This window comes from Cyprinus carpio, chromosome B22 (assembly GCF_018340385.1).
Source record: "Cyprinus carpio isolate SPL01 chromosome B22, ASM1834038v1, whole genome shotgun sequence".
Taxonomy (NCBI): domain Eukaryota; kingdom Metazoa; phylum Chordata; class Actinopteri; order Cypriniformes; family Cyprinidae; genus Cyprinus; species Cyprinus carpio.
In genome coordinates, this window is record NC_056618.1 from 24,071,501 (window position 1) to 24,089,054 (window position 17,554).

Sequence of the window (17,554 nt, forward strand, 5' to 3'; positions counted from 1 at the left end):
AACTGGTCCCTTAATAAAATCCCTGCATTTGGCATGGCATTTGGGGACTTCTGCCTCACTTTCTCTAAGAGGCTCATTAAGGCCAATGAGAACTCCAACAAGGTCTCGCCTTCCTGTTGCCTCCTAGAGAAAAAGGCTTCCCTGCAGGGCAACATAAGACTGGGAGCATCCATATAGTTCTTGCAAAATGGAAAAAAATTCTCTCTGGGTTCTCCACGCTCAATAACAGGGCGATGTCTAACCTCCTCACGTGCGTTCCCTCCTAAATGATCAAATAGGAAAAATGCCTGGTCTGCCACTGACAAATGACGAGTTCTTATACAAGCTCTTGCTTCCTCGATCCACTCATTAATGCCAATACCCGATCTACCATCGAATATAGGACATTTTCTATCCCTTGGAATAAACAAGGCGTTCGGTTAACGTGGCACTAGCACTAACTGATTGATCAGTAGGTGGCACTACAGATTCTCGAGAGGGGCCAGCTATAGGACTAGATGGAGCAGCACGACCCTGCTCCTGACGCAATTTCTCATTATCCGCCCTTAATTGAGCAACAAGATCCCTTAATTCCTGCAATTCCGCTTCCATTTGTTGAAGGGAAACTTACCAAACAAAAAACTATGGAAACCCACTGCTGGAACACTCCAAGTCCACTGAAATGACACTGCTGCTTTGTTCTACACACTCCAAACACAAAAAAAAATAAAAAACAACAAAAAAAAAACACAAAAAATAACCAACTAATCCATCCACAAATCACAACTAAACATTTAACCAAATAACAATAAGCATCCACGTCTCAGCCCAACAAAGAGAAACGACCCTGCCGACTACGCCAAAATGTGGCGGGAAGTTAATTGGGCAAACTGTAACTCAGCTGACTACGCCACCCTGTTAACAGGGAACATTATTGTAGATCAATTACCTACTAAAAGCACACAGGAATGTGGTTTCCAAAGACAGAGGCAAGAGACGTGGATACCAAAAATACAAAAATGTTTATTTCACAATAAATATGAATATTAATCTTAAAACGTCACTATGAATTGAAGTAGAGAAGGCATACAAAACCAACAAAACAAAAGGAAACCGAGGTTTACCTAAGACAGATAGGCTAGCTTAATGAGTATGTGGCTACTATATTGCCAGAAGCATAACACCAAGTGCACACTTCACACCACACACACACACACACAGTAAGGTCAAACGTGAACACACTGCACCCTTTGACAGAGTCCCACCACCGCACACAAGGGCCAACTAGCAGTCTGCCTAAAACCTCGATTCCCAGAACAAAACACAGTTAATCAAATTTAATTCTCAAAGAAAAAAATAATCAAAGAAATAATAATAATAATAATAATAATAATAATAATAATAATAATAATAGAATACTTAGCAGTTGAATGAAATACAATGAAAACAAATAAAGACTTAAACCAACCAATCAAAACACCTGGGAAATTGTAAAGAAATAACTGAATATTCACCCCAGTTTCATGACCAGGTGCCAATTAAATGAAAACAAACTGAAACAAATTGCAAATTCCACAGTCCAATAAGCAGAACGCAGAAAAGTTGGTCCAATGGAGAGGACCAATACCCGCGCCAACTCACGCCTCTGCGTTAGATTGCAAAACAGACATGAAACAACATAAACAAAGCAGCAGCATCAAAATACGTTTGCCCGCAGGCTGCACTGAATGAGTCCTCCTTAAAACTGTTCCACCTAAAAAGGATTAAGTAGAACATTTATTCCTCGCACCAAACACCTCAAATATCAACAGGGATGGCTACACATACCTTTTTATTGTAGCTATGATCACACATCCAGCCGCACACGCAAACAGACATCAAACCGGCAAGAAGGTATGGGAATGCAGTGGGAGTGCATTTAAAAGCAGTCGCCAAGCAACATGAGACAGTTATATGTCGGGAACTACGATTCAAAATAATGCTGGTTACCACAAGCACACCACTAATTGTATTCGCTAGCAAGCACATACCTGCAAGACAGGAAGAGTCTAAGCCAGGAAGGGGCGGGCCTCGGGCAATGACGCACAAGAGGTGAGCACAACACGGTGCATTAAAAGTCCCCTTTTATAGAACCGTGAATGTGTATGATTGGACAACTGATGGAACAAATTTAAAGAGACACCCAAGTTCGTCCCACTACAAAAGCAACAAGAAGAAGATGATGCAGGCTGCTGTGAAGCGCATTCACAAGAGTTCTAACAGTTCTGACATTGCATAAATCAGAGGTAAAAAAAAAAACGATATAAATACTGTTCAGTTTCTTGCACAGACCGATAATTTTTTGTTTTTACACATCAATGTATCATCACGAGCCGCAGTGTTTAATTTTGATTTTTCTGTGCATGTTTTTTTTTTCCTCATATATTCTGTTACCATTTGCCAAGCATTGTACGACTGAGAGACTGCAACGCTGAAGCTAAAAATCATTGTTTTGTGTTCTACTGAAGAAACAAAGTGACCTACATCTTGGATGCCCTGGGGGTAAGCAGCTAAACATCAAATTTTAATTTTGGGGGGAACTATTCCCTTTAAGATTCACCCTCACCTTGTGACAGCTGAAATAGATCTTGTTATCCAAACTTTTTCAGACTACCACAGCTTGCACTCACGGAGCCCGGTGGTTCGGCTACATCAGAAATAAGTTTCTCAGTTTTCAGACTACCACAGCTTGCACTCACGCAGCCCGTTGTTTCGGCTACATCAGAAATAAGTTTCTCAGTTATGAGAAGATTAAGAAACTGGCTCTGATCTAGCACACAGAGAACGATTTGATTGAAAATTTATCAGAAGAGATGAAAGAAAGATAGTGGTCATCTACACAATTTGGAAAAAGAGGCAGCTTTTCTGCATTTGGAAGTTTATTTATTTATTTATTTATTACTCTTTGTACAGCAGTTATTGTTCATTCTAAATGTATTTTTAATGTAGAATGTATTACATAAATACATGAAATGTAGAACATATAAAAAAGTGGTTGTGGCTCGTCTGCCAGTGGGTGCCCCCCACACAGTGTGAAACTGTGAAACTGCTTATAAGTCTAATATAAAATAGATTTTCCGATGATGACGTCCACTTCTGTCTTTTAACGGTGAGTTTTCTGATGGCTCAATAATCCGATCCTGGATCCACAGGTTCTATTGCAGGTGGGGCATATATACATGCTATTGGTGTTACTGGTATTTATGGGTGTGTTTCTCCTGAGCCTTCGTTGTTGTCTCCTAACTTTCCTTTCCTTCTCCAGTGCTTGGGTCCCATCTAGACACAGCTGCCACCAGGTGTTACGGTCAGCAGCCATGTTCTCCAAGTCCCCAGGTTTTATTTTGCACCTCTTAAGCACTGTTTTCATTTGGTCTTTAAAGCGTTTCTTCTGGCCTCCAGCAGAGCGCTGGCCTAGTTATACCTAGTTATGTTGGCCATATAGCACTCTGCGGGGCAGACGGTTGTAGGGCATTCTTATGACATGCCCCAGTCAGCACAGTTGGTGCTGGGTGATTGTGGCCTCAATACTCTTGCAGCCTGTTCTCCTCAGGATCTCAGTGTGAGGCACTCTGTCACGCCAAGTGATTCCCAGGATGCGCTGGAGACAGCAGATGTGGAAGTGTTCCAGGGACTTGTGGCGGCTGTAAGTAACCCATGGTTCACAGCTGTAGAGGAGGGTGATGATGCAGACTGCTTGGTAGACGCATATTTTTGTGTTGAGATGAAGGTTCTTCTTCTGAAAAACCCGCCGCCGGAGTCTCCCAAAGGCAGCTGATGCTTGTTTGATTCTGTTCTGGACCTCATTGTCAATGCTATTGTCTTCAGAGATAATACTCCCCAGGTATTTGAATGATGGCACAATTGATCGTTTTTCATCTACAACATAGAAGATGGGTGGTGCGGGTGGGATGTTGGCACTCCACTGGCAGATTACCACTGTTTTGGCGGTATTGATGGTCAGCCCCATCCTGCTATATGCCCTCACTGCTGCATCTAGGACAGACTGGAGGTCTTGTGGAGAGTGAGATACGAGAGCGCAGTCATCTGCATACTGCAGCTCAAGTATCCTCACTCTGTGCAGTTTGGTGGTTGATTGCAGTTTCCTGATATTAAAGAGGTTACCATCCAGCCTGTACGCTACTGTCACTCCACTGTTGTCTTGAATTTCCTTGTGGAGAAGCTGGGTGACACATATGAGGAAGATGTTAAAAAGCACTGGTGCCAGTACACACCCCTGCCTTACCCCGTGCACACAGGGAAAGGGCTAGACTGTTGACCTCCTATTGTCACCCTAGCAGTCATTCCATCATGAAACTGACGGAGGATGTTGACAAACTTAGTGGGGCACCCAAACCGGAGGAGGACTTCCCTCAAGAGATCTCTCTGCACACACACACACACACACACACACACACACACACACACACACACACACACACACACACACACACACACACACACACACACACACACACACACCAAGAGCAATGGGCAGCCATCTGTTGTGCCACTCAGACTTGTTACCCAAAGGTTGTGGGTTCGATTCTCAGTGGCAGCAGGAAATGTAGGTAGGTGGACTGAATATACCTCAATACCTACACTCAGCTTGATGTCACACTTTGCACAGTCATTCACGACTAAATGGCAGTGGCAATGGGTAAATAAGTAAAGAAATTAAATAAATAAATAAAAATTGAGCAAGGCAATGACTACCCACTGCTCCAGGTGTGTGTGCACTTGGCTGGGTGAAATGCAGAGCAAAAATCTTGAGTATGGTTTTCCATACTAGGCAACACGTTATGTCACTTTCACTGTTGCACAGTATGAATTTACAATGGTTTTTGCCAAAGAACATAATAAGCCATATATTTTAATTTCTCATGTGTGCCTGACCCGGAAAATATGGAAGTGGCAATGGATTCTTCTTACACTAAGTTAATTATTTATTACAGTATTTTCTTTGCAATAACATTAGTTAGATGCTATTTATACTACTTAGTGCAATTTGCAAATATTTGCACCTCAGTATTGTAGTACATTATTAAACAGTATGCAATAATAACATATTGAGTGTAAATTATCATTTTTGTTAAAATTATAAAATGGATGCCGCCTTATTGGGACAATAAAACCCTCCCTACACCTACCCCTAACCCTACCCCTAACCCTAACCCTAACCCTAACTGATAAACACCCTTGAGGCACATTATTTTCCAATTTTCCATTATTTCCTTAATTTTATTAATAAATGAATGCCTTTCTGGTCTGATATGTGATGCAAAAAGAGAGAAGAATGAATTCAGCAAAAGGCAGAGTCCAATTTGGGCTGATTGCTTTAAAAAGTCACTGCTGCACAAAAGTCAATTAAAAATATCATCTTAAAGCTTCTGCTAAGGAAAACAAAAAGTCCATTACAACATACCCGTCTTTAAGATGAGACGTTAAACCGAGGTCCTGACTCTCTGTGGTCATTAAAAATCCCATGGCACTTCTCGTAAAGAGTAGGGGTGTAACCCAGGGGTGTCCTGGCCAAATTGCACCCTTGGCCTTTGTCAATCATGGCCTCCTAATAATACCCAACCACTTGATTGGCTCTGTCTCTCTCCTCTCCACCTGTAGCTGGTGTGTGGTGAGCGCACTGGTGCCGTTGTCCTGTGGCTGCCGTCGCATCGTCCAAGTGGATGCTGCACACTGGTGGTGGTTGAGGAGAGACCCCCCACATGATTGTAAAGCGCTTTAGGTGTACAACAATACACAATAAAGCGCTATATAAAATGCATCATTCATTCATTCATTCATTCATACAGAACAATTCTCCTAACAACAAGATGAATGGTATTACAGTAATAAAAAAAACAACAACAACAAAAAAACAAGATGGCATTAGTTGCATTTCTTTAAAGCAAAAGAGTGTGAATCTGCGATGTAAAGTCATTAAAGAAGCGCAAAAGATATGTCTTCGTAATGGATGATCAGCCAATCAGAATCGAATATTAAAGAGTGTGGCATCATAGCTAAATTATCTTCCTTTTTTAAATTGTTGAGAAATGGTTAGCCTACAGATGGGGTTAAAGGGTCAGTTCACCCAAAAATGAAAATTCGGTCATTAATTACTCACCCTCATGTCGTTCCAAACCCGTAAGACCTTTGTTCATCTTCAGAACACAAATTCAGATATTTTGATGAAATCTGAGCTCTCTGACCCTCCATAGACAGCAATGCAACTGCAATGTTCCCAGATCCAGAAACGTATTAAGGACATCTGTAAAATAGTTCATATGACATCAGGGGTTCAACCATAATTTTATGAAGCTATGAGAATACTTTTTGTGCATAAAGAAAATAATAATAACATAATTTATTCAACAATTCTTCTCCCTGAGTTTCCACTGATGTCACATGGACTATGCAGAATTCAGGCTGGACCAGAAAACAAACCAGACAGGCATACTTAAATCTCAACTTAAGGGAAATTACGTAAAACAGGTTGGGTATATGTTCCAATAAAATAAATAATTTGCAAAACTGCTGTTCAGAATTATTAAACATTTCTGTTATATTTTGTACAAAAGCTAGAGAAAAAAGAAGTCACACAAAAAAAAGTTAACTGGATATCTATACCAATAAAAGAAGAGGAGACTGAAGTGCATTCTGACTGCAGCATTGCAGGCTGGGGAAGGCTGGAAACTAATGGCTCCCTTAGCAATCGTCTCATGGAAATACACGTGAAGATCATGAATAACAAAATGTCAAAATAAGTGGGGAGAAGATGACTATTCAGCTTCAAAGATGATGTGTACACAAGGCAATGGAGGAAGTTGCACCATAAGTAAAAGATAATCTGTCATATTGATTGATATAAGGCCCCAAATGGTGAGCATAAATCTGTGTTTACATTGTTAACGGGGATTCAGGAGGTTCTTTGGTTTGTGGGAAAACTGCTGTTGGTGTCACATTTTTTGGTGACCCTAATCTCTGTAATTCCCCTGAGCTAACTGAAGTTTATATGAAGGTTTCAGCATATCTGCAATGAAAACATGAGTTTACTGGAGACATTTATTGACTTTTTAACTTGATTTTGACTTAAATTTATCCAAATTGTTTTGTCATATGTCAGGCACCTATGAGTGGTTATTTCTTTACCCAGTCTTTGAAGACTGCAAATACGAAGGCCAATTTAAGTTTTTTTTTTTTATATATATATAACATTTTTTCAAAAAGGATGGTATATTCTGACACTCTGTAATAATTCCAGACATTATTGTAGATGTTTTGATAAGAGTGGGCTCTCCCTCACTCTCTGAGCCTGCTTCTGCCTCACCTTCAATGGAAGTAGGGGAGAGTGGGGTAAGTTGAGCCAGTGGGTCAGTTGACCCACCCCCTGTTTCTTGGCAGCTGTACACTTTTACTGTCTTGTGACCATGTATTTTGGAACCACCCATCATTTCTGCCAGACTCTGAAAAGGAGAAACACATGGGGGGAATGGAAGGCACCAATTTACTTTAGTTTTTGTACAATTTTAGCATAACATATGTAATGGTTATTGCAAATTTATCCAGGTCTAAAAATATTTATGATACATATAGGTGATTTAGCAAAATATAAAACTGTGCAAATCATTTAGCTAAATATTAGCCTGAACTGATAAGCAACAGAGCTATTTTTTTTTCCAAAATGGCAGCTATGGGGCAAAGTGAGCCAAATGCTGTGGAGTAAATCAAGTAAGCATTTTAACTTACCCCACCATAAGGCACTGTAGTTAAATACTACTGTATATATAAATGTTTACCTATACAAAAACTAAAAACAAAATACAAACTATACAAATGCTACACATTAACACTGTGCCTTTACACAACTGACCTACTGACATATTTTGAATATGAATATACTATATATAAATGTTTACCTATACATAGACTGAAAAGAAAAAATATATAGACTATACGAATGCTTCATGTAATACTGTACATGTGCAAAGAGAAGCACTGTAAGTCAAACAGCTGGCTGGGGAATAGCGCAAGATGATTTGTAGTGCACGAGCATATAAACACATACTTGAGTCTTTTCCTGGATTATGTACACACAGCAGTGTGTGTGAAAAGTGTCTAGTGTGCATAGAGGATAATAGCACAAAAAATAATGTTTTAGAAAGTTTTCTGTGATGTGGTAAGGTTGGGGGGGTGTGGGGGGTGAAGGAGGTTAGATGGTCCATGTTTTCAGGAGGTAGGGGGTTTTGTATGGGGTGTCAGAGGAGGGCGGGGTGATTTGAGTTAAGGGGTCTCACACCCTGGGGAAAAAAGCTGTTGAGCAGTCTGGCGGAGCCGGCTGTGATGCTCCGGTATCGTCTTCCTGATGGTAGGAGCTGGAAGAGACTGTGGGAGGGATGGGTGGGGTCCTTCATGATACTGTTGGCTTTGCTGGAGCATCGTGTAAGGAAAATGTCCAGGATGGAGTGGAGAGGGGCACCAATGATCTTTGCAGCTGTATTCACTGTCCGCTGGAGGGTCTTGCGGTCTGCTGCACTACAGTTCCCCTACCAGACAGTGATGCAGCTGGTCAGCACGCTCTCTATGGTTCCTCTGTAGAATGTGGTGAGGATGGGTGGAGGGAGACTTGCTCTTTTCAGCTGGTGGAGAAAGTGTAGCCGCTGTTGTGCCTTCTTGGAGAGTGACATGGTGTTGGTGGTCCAGGTGAAATCCTCTGTGATGTGCACCCCCAGGAATTTAGTGCTGCTAACTCTCTTCACAATCAAGCTATCGCTGGTCAGTGGGGGTGATCAATGGAGTTTCCCCTGAAGTCCATCACAACCTCCTTTGTCTTCTCCACATTGAGGGACAGGTTGTTGGTGCCACACCATTCAGCCAGTTGTTCCACTTTCTCTCTGTAGTGCGTTTTATCGCTGTTGCTGATGAGACCTACCACAGTTGTGTCATCTGCAAACTTGATGATGTGGATGGAGCTGAACTTGGCAGTGCAGTCGTGGGTCAGCAGCGTAAAGAGCAGTGGGCTGAGCACACAGCCTTGTGGGGCACCTGTGCTCAGTGTGGTAGTGCTTGAGGTGTTGTGGCTGACATGGACTGAGGTCTTCCAGTTAGAAAGTCCGGAATCCAATTACAGAGAGAATTGTTAAAGGGTTAGTTCACCCAAATATTAAAATTATGTCATTAATGACTCACCCTCATGTCGTTCCAAACCTGTAAGACCTCCGTTCATCTTCAGGACACAGTTTAAGATATTTTAGATTCAGTCTGAGAGCTTTCTGTTCCTCCATTGAAAATGTATGTACGGTATACTGTCCACGTCCAGAAAGGTAATAAAAACATCTTCAAAGTAGTCCATGTGACATCAGAGGGTCCGTTAGAATTTTTTGAAACATCGAAAATACATTTTGGTCCAAAAATAGCAAAAACTACGACTTTATTCAGCATTGTCTTCTCTCCTGGGTCTGTTGTGAGCGCGTTCACAACACTGTAGTTTAGTGATATCCGGTTCGCGAATGAATCACTCGATGTAACCGGATCTTCTTGAACCAGTTCACCAAATCGAATTGAATCGTTTGAAACGGTTCGCGTCTACAATAAGCATTAATCCACAAATGACTTAAGCTGTTAACTTTTTAACATGGGTGACACTCCCTCTGAGTTCAAATAAACCAATATCCCTGGAGTAATTCATTTACTCAAACAGTACACTGACTGAACTGCTGTGAAGAGAGAACTGAAGATGAACACCGAGCCTAGCCAGATAACGAACGAAAGATTGACTCGTTCTCGAGTCAAGAACCGGTTGCATCGGTTTTCGGATCACCAGTAGTGATGGGAAGTTCTGTTCTTCTCCGCGAACCGGTTCTTTCAGACAGTTCGATTCAATAAACCGGTTGAAGAAAACGGTTCGCCAGTTCTTTTGCGCTCGACGTAATGACTTCATTGGCGATGATTGCCCTTGATTCAAGCCTTCGGTTTACCCGCGCTCATAACATTAGCACAGAGTCAGTTCAGAATCAATCATCAAAAGAACCAGTTCGGTTCAGACGCGCTGTGTGTCAGTCTGCTTCACGCTGAATCACGCATGCTCCTCGGTTCCTCAGTATCATCAGCTCCTCGGTTCTCGAATCGGACGCGTCCAACAGAAACGGTTCTTGACTCGAGAACGAGTCAATGTTTTGTTCGTTATCTGGCTCGGCTCTGTGTTCATCTTCAGTTCTCTCTTCACAGCAGTTCAGTCAGTGTACTGTTTGAGTAAATTAATTACTCCGGGATATTGGTTTATTTGAACTCAGAAGGAGTGTCAGCCACATCAAAAAAAAGTTAACAGCTTAAGTCATTTGTGGATTAATGCTTATTGTAGACGCGAACCGTTTCAAACGATTCAGTTCGATTTGGTGAACTGGTTCAAGAAGATCCGGTTACATCGAGTGATTCGTTCGCGAACCGGATATCACTAAACTGCAGTGTTGTGAACGTGCTCACAACAGACCCGGAAGAGAAGACTGCTGAATAAAGTCGTAGTTTTTGCTATTTTTGGACCAAAATGTATTTTCAATGCTTCAAAAAATTCTAACGGACCCTCTGATGTCACATGGACTACTTTGGAGATGTTTTTTATAACCTTTATGGACGTGGAAAGTATACCGTACATACATTTTCAATGGAGGGACAGAAAGCTCTTGGACTAAATCTAAAATATCTTATACTGTGTTCCGAAGATGAACGGAGGTCTTACGGGTTTGGAACGACATGAGGGTGAGTCATTAATGACATAATTTTAATATTTGGGTGAACTAACCCTTTAAGGCCCAGCAGGTTTAGTTTCTTAATGAGCTGTTGTGGGTTTATTGTGTTGAATGCTGAGCTGAAGTCGATGAACAGCATTCTGACATAAGAGTCTTTATTTTCTAGGTGGGTAAGATCCAGATGGAGGGTGGAGGAAATTGCATCGTCTGTTGATCAGTTTGGACGGTATGCACACTGGAGCGGATCGGGTGTGTTGGGGAGGCTGGTTTTTATGTTGTGCATGACTAACCTCTCAAAGCACTTCATCATGATTGGATTCAGCGCTATGGGATGGTAGTCGTTTAAACAGGGCACAGGTGATTTCTTTGGTACTGGTTTGATGGTTGTGGATTTGAGACGTGGGGTACGACTGGCTGGCTCAGTGAGATGTTGAAGATATCTGTTAGGAGATCTGTCAGCTGTGCAGCACAGTCTTTCAGTACACAGCCAGGTTTGTCGTCAGGACCCGCAGCCTTGCGTGGGTTAATCCTAGGGTTAATCCTGGGTTTTCCTTACATCGACTGGAGACAGACAGAGCACTTGGTCGTTGGGAGGTATGGGCAGTTTTTGTGCAGGTATGTCATTCTGCATTTCAATCCATGAATAAAAGTGGTTGAGTGCATCCTGGAGTGATGTGTCATTATCACATGCCTGTGGCGGGGGCTTGTAGTCAGTGATGGTCTGAATGGCTTGCCACAGGCTCCGTGTGTCTCTGCTGTCTGTGAAGTGATTGTTGATGTTTTGAGCATATGACCGTTTTGCATTTTTGATGCCACAGATTGGCTCTTGCTGTTTTGAGGGCTGCTTTATCTCCTGATCTGAATGCTTCATCTCTGGTCTTTAGCAGCCCACAAACCTCTGCTGTCATCCATGGCTTTTGGTTTGCACGTATGGTGATGGTCTTGGTGACTGTAACATCATCAATGCACTTTTTGATATAAACATTCACGGTTTCAGTGTACTCCTGAGGTTGTTGTAGGTGGCTGCCTCTTTAAACATGTTCCAGTCTGTGCACTGAAAGCAGTCCTGTCGTTCTGAGGTAGCATCATCTGGCCAAACTGTGATGATGAGTTTTTGAACCGGTTTAGTGAGTTTTAGAAGTGGTCTGTATGCTGGAATTAGCATAACATAGATGTGATCCGAGTACCCGAGGTGGGGGCATCGTACAGTCTTGTACGCATTCTTTTCTGTTGTGTAAACAAAGTCCAGTGTGTTTTCCCCCTTGTTGCAAAGTTCACATGTTGGTAGAACTTTGGCAAAACTGTCTTCAAGTTTGCGTGGTTGAAGTCACCGGCTATTATGAAAAAGCCGTTGGGGTTATTTGTTTGTTGTTTGCTGATGGCGCTGTACAGCTCGCGAAGTGCATCCTTCGCGTTAGCACATGGGGGGATGTAAACTGCGACAATAACAATAACAATAAAAAAGACTTGTAAGGTCAGTAGGTGAGGCCGCAGTCTCGGGATTCGGCTTCAGCAGCAGACAGAGGCCTCTTAGCTTCTCAGTAGTTTCCGGCGAAAGCTGTTGTTTGTACACACTGATGATTTTCAAAAGGCTCTGTCGATTATAGATGTTTCCGAGTGTTTATCTGATGATTTTGCGATAAGGTGAGACTGTTCAAAGATGAGGAAACGAGACTAACAGACATAAAAGCACAGTTTTTGGGACCCGGAGTAGCCGCTGCATCTGACCGCGCTGCCATCTTGGTTCTCATCTTGTGGTTTTATATGTGGTTTTATAATTTATTGACATAGAATTCATATCAAAAATTTTTAAATGCAATAGTTACATCTATACATCAAAATAATTATATAGTACAAATTCTACAGGACAGGGATTATGTATGCAGCTCAGCTAAAAGCTTGTGAGTGAATAATACTCACAGCATGTCACAGCTTCTGTTTTTTTTTTTTTTTTTTTTTTTTTTTTTTTTACTCATTAAAACCAAATGCGTTTATCAGTGATTGTATATCAAGGGCAGGGACATGTTTGTGTGCATTTTATTTTGTGCATTAATGGAATGAATGGGGAGAGTCTACACCGCGGGACTGAAGCACTCATCTTTGCATGGGCCACCGTCACTGACAACAGCAGCAACGAGCACTCAAAAGTAACTTGATTTCAAAAGTAACTAATTTCAGCGTCAGATCGCCAGATTAACACGCTCAGATCGTCAGATTTAACGAAAATTAACAAAATTAATACTCTGCTACTCAACTAGAGATGTTCATTTGTTACAGGTATGTCTGTACCACGAAATATAAAAAACCCCCCCCTCACTTTTCAATGACGTAGGAGTCCCATTTACAGGGGAATATCTGATCTGTCCGTTTACATGGCAGGCTCAAATACGAAGACTTTTCTTTCTCAGAATTGTGAGATATAAACTCCAAATTTGGGAGTGGGGGGGGACTGTTATATTCTCGAATTGCTAGTTTATATCTCACAATTCTGACTTAATAACTCGCAATTGCCTCTTATAAAGTCTTAATTGTGAGTTTATATCTGTCATGAATCAGACCTCTGTGGCTCTCTCCGATGGCCACCGGAGGGCACGCTTAACCTGAGTATTAACCTTCACCCCAGACTCCATTTCCCATAACCCCGTACTGGACTGATTACCTCCACAGGTGTTGCTCATCACTGGCCTATTTAACCAGCGTGATTGTTTGCTTGTTGCCCTGACTCCTGCCTGGTATAGTTTCTGCCTCTGTAATTCCTGCCGTTGTTGTTTGACCATTGCCTGTTGTTGACCTTGCTTTATAATAAAGAGCGGCAAATGGATCCACAAGCTTCTGACCGATCATTACAGAAGACTTCACCAACCTCGGATCCAGTCGCAGTCTATCAACTATCCTCCGAAGGTTTCAGACCAAGCTAACGTATTAGCATCTCAGCAACAGCAACTGCAATGCCTCATGTCTCTTACGGAGGAACTGGTGAGAACGTTGCAATCCATGCAGCTGGTCACGCCGTCACCGAGCCCACCAATGCCTGAGCCTCCGCCAACTAATGCATCAGCTAGCCCGCACACTACTAACCCACGACTCTCCTTACCAGTGAGGATTGATGGCACTCCTGATAAGTGTAAAGGCTTCCTCTTACAATGTTCCCTGTTTATGTATCAATAACCATTGTTATATTCCACAGACAATGGTCGCGTGGCTTTCATCTCTGTTCCCTGCTGACTGGAAGGGCGTTGGACTGGGCTACGGCTGTTTGGGAGGGCGGAAGCCTATCATTTCCTTCTTTCAATCAATTCCTTCATCAGTTTCGAGAGGTATTTGAGCACTCGGCCTGTGGCAAAGAGGCTGGCGAACAGTTGCTTGCACATCGTCAGGGCAGAGATATGGCAGCAGATTACTCTCTCACCTTCCACACGCTCGCAGATCAAACCGGTTGGGATACCGGTCCCCTGAAGCTGCTTTACCGCAAGGGCTTATCTGCTGAATTACAATCAGAACTGGCATGCTGCAATGAGGGAAAGACACTGGAACAGTTCATCAATCTCTCAATCTGCCTCGACAAACTACAACACTCACGATGCGCCTCACGACAGTCACATGCTCTATCACCCGTCTCCGCAGCCATGCCAGACCCTGAACCCATGCACATTGGAGTCACTCGTCTATGGTCGGAGGAAAGAGAGTGCAGGATAAGGAACCATCTATGCATTTACTGTGGGTTGTCACGTCATCTGAGAGCCAACTGCTCTACTAGACCAGCCTCCAAAGATACCACCACGGGGAGTTCTATCCTATATACTCTTGAAGTACCTATCTCCTTGACCATTACCGATGTTATGGTGGAGACAAGGGCTTTAATAGACTCTGGGGTGGTGGGAAATTTTATTGATATCCGTTTTGCCAACACTCATAACCTTCCTCTTCTTCCATGTAAATCCTGACTGTCAGTGGCAGCACTAGATGGATGCCCTCTGGGCACAGGACTGATCAAATTCAGAACCCAAGAACTCACACTAAAGACTGGCTCCCTACAGAACTCATAAGTCTGTTCGCCATCGACTCACCACAGAACCCAGTTATCCTCGGACTACCCTGGCTGGGGAAACACAACCCCCGGATTTCCTGGACCGATTCAACAATGGTCAGAACCCTGCCAAAAGGAATGCCTGCAGATCCAACCCTGTGTCGTAAACTCCATTCCTTCCTCACATTTGGAAGACTCGACCATATCAGATCTCCCTGTCGAATACCAAGATCTCACAGAGGCATTCAGCAAGTCAAGGGCTTCTCAACTCCCACCACATCGATCCAGTGACTGCGCTATTGACCTGCATCCTGGAGAGATGCCTATGAATGGTAGTGTTTCCCCATCACAACCACTGTTAGACCATCCACCTCTCCAGCATCAGCAGGATTTTTCTTTGTGAAAAAGGATGGAGGCCTGCAGCCCTGTATTGATTACCGAGGTCTGAATGATGTCACGGTCAAGTTTCGATATACACTGCCACTGGTTCCATCTGCCCTGGAGCAGCTGCGCTCTGCCAAGTATTTCACCAAGCGTCAATGTCTGCAGTGCCTACAATCTGATCCTTATCCAGGAGGGAGATGAATGAAAGACAGCCTTCTCAACCACTTCCAGGCACTACGAATAACGGGTTATGCCATTCGAGCTTACCAACAGTATGTCAGTCTTCCAGGCCTACATCAACGACGTGTTCCGTGATATGCTCAATCACTGGGTCATTGTCTACATTGACGACATACTCATCTACTCTGATTCCCTGGAAACGCACGTTCAACACGTTTGAGCACTACTGCAACATCTAATGGATCACCAGCTGTATGCAAAAAGGGAGAAATGTGAGTTCCATCAAACACAAGTGTCCTTCCTGGGATAAATCATCAGTGCTGAGGGAGTCACCATGGACGATAACAAGGTTCAGTCTGTAGTAAACTGGACACAACCAAAGACTGTAAAGGAATTGCAGTGTTTCCTGGGCTTTACCAATTTCTACAGGTGCTTTATACGAAACTTCAGCATCATAGCGGCTCCACTCACTTCACTGCTCAGAGGAGGGAAACAAAGCCTAGACTGATCACCATCAGCTCAGAATGCTTTCCAACAGCTCAAGGATCGCTTTACCACAGCACCCATCCTTTATCCAGATCCCGATCTCGAATTCACTGTAGAAGTTGATGCATCCAACACTGGGATCGGAGCCATCTTGTCACAACGTCAGGGCAATCCTCCCAAGCTATTCCCCTGTGCCTGTTATTCATGCAAACTGAACGCAGCCGAAAGAAACTATGACGTGGGTGATCGAGGGTTGCTGGCTATGAAGGATGGTCTTTGAGGAATGGAGGCATTGGCTACAGGGCACTAAAGTTCCTTTCCTGGTACTCACCGATCACCGCAACCTGGAGTATATTCGCTTGGCCAAATGACTTAACCCAAGGCAAGCCAGATGGTAACTATTCTTTTCACGTTTCGACTTTAAAGTCACCTACCGACCAGGGTCCAAGAACTGTGAAGCGGATGCATTATCCCAATTGCACGACTTGTCACGTACTCTGGGAAGCACTAACGAACCGTTATCACACCAACTCTGATTGTAGCACCACTTCAATGGGACATTATCACCGAGATCACTGAAGCTCAGGTCAACAATCCACCATCGCTGAACTGCCCCCAACAACCAAACTTACGTGCCAGCTGATCTTCGACAACGGTTGTTCCATCTGGTACATGATTCCCCCCAGCTCAGGACACCACAGTCTCAGCTTCAATCCAGCTGGTGTCCGAGCGCTTCTGGTGGTCGTTCCTACTGCCGGATACCATCAAATTTGTTCAACAATGCCCGGTCTGTAACATGTCCAAATCCTCTCACCAACATCCTGCAGGTTTATTACAACCCCTGCCCATTCCTCAACGCCCATGATCTCATATCACAATTGACTTTATTACTGATCTCCCCAACTCCAGAAATCACACCACAATTCTTACAGTCATCGACAGATTCTCCAAAGCCTGTCGACTCATACCCTTACCCAAACTGCCTACTGCTTTCGAAACTGCCGAAGTCCCGTTGAAACAGGACTTCCGTTTCTATGGCCTCCCTGAAGATATAGTTTCTGACTGAGGCCCCCAATTCACCTCTTGAGTCTGGAAAGCTTTCTGCCAGCAACTTAACATCAACATCAGTCTCACCTCTGGCTACCATCCACAGTCCAATGGTCAAGTTGAAAGGCTCAACCAAGAAATTACCCGGTTCTTACACTCATACTCCCACCAGAATCAGAATGACTGGAGTCGGTTCCTGTTATGGGCGGAGTATGTGCAAAACTCACTCCGCAAGCTATCAACCGGCCTCACCCCTTTCCAGTATGTCCTCGGCTTCCAGCCCCCTCTATTTCCCTGGTCGGGAGAACCCTCTGAACGCCCTGCTGTCAACGACTGGCTAAGGAGAAGCGAGAACACATGGAATGCAGCTCACATCCACCTACAAAGAGCAGTGCACCGAACCAGGGAACAAGCTGATCATTGGAGAAGGGAGGGGCCTGAATATACTCCTGGACAATGGGTCTGGCTATCCACCAGGGATCTGCGACTTCGACTACCCAGCAAAAAATTAAGTCCCAGGGATGTGGGTCCATTTAAAATCCTAAAGCAGATTACCCCACTGTCATATCGTTTGGCTTTACCTGCAAATTACCATATCTCACCCACTTTCCATGTCTCCTAGCTCAAACCCGCCGGTGGACCCGCTGGAGAGAGGAACCAGGACGAGGTCGCAGAT

At 43.5% G+C, this 17,554-nt stretch overlaps 1 long non-coding RNA gene across 1 annotated transcript; it reads right to left on the bottom strand.

Annotated features, from left to right (window-relative positions):
- Positions 1–1,023: 1,023 nt before the first annotated feature.
- LOC122141543 lies at positions 1,024–2,175 on the bottom strand. The gene is made up of 3 exons (XR_006157894.1): positions 2,010–2,175; positions 1,807–1,942; positions 1,024–1,732 (listed from the first exon to the last, which is right to left on the bottom strand). It is a non-coding gene; the product is annotated as an uncharacterized LOC122141543 (long non-coding RNA).
- Positions 2,176–17,554: the final 15,379 nt, after the last annotated feature.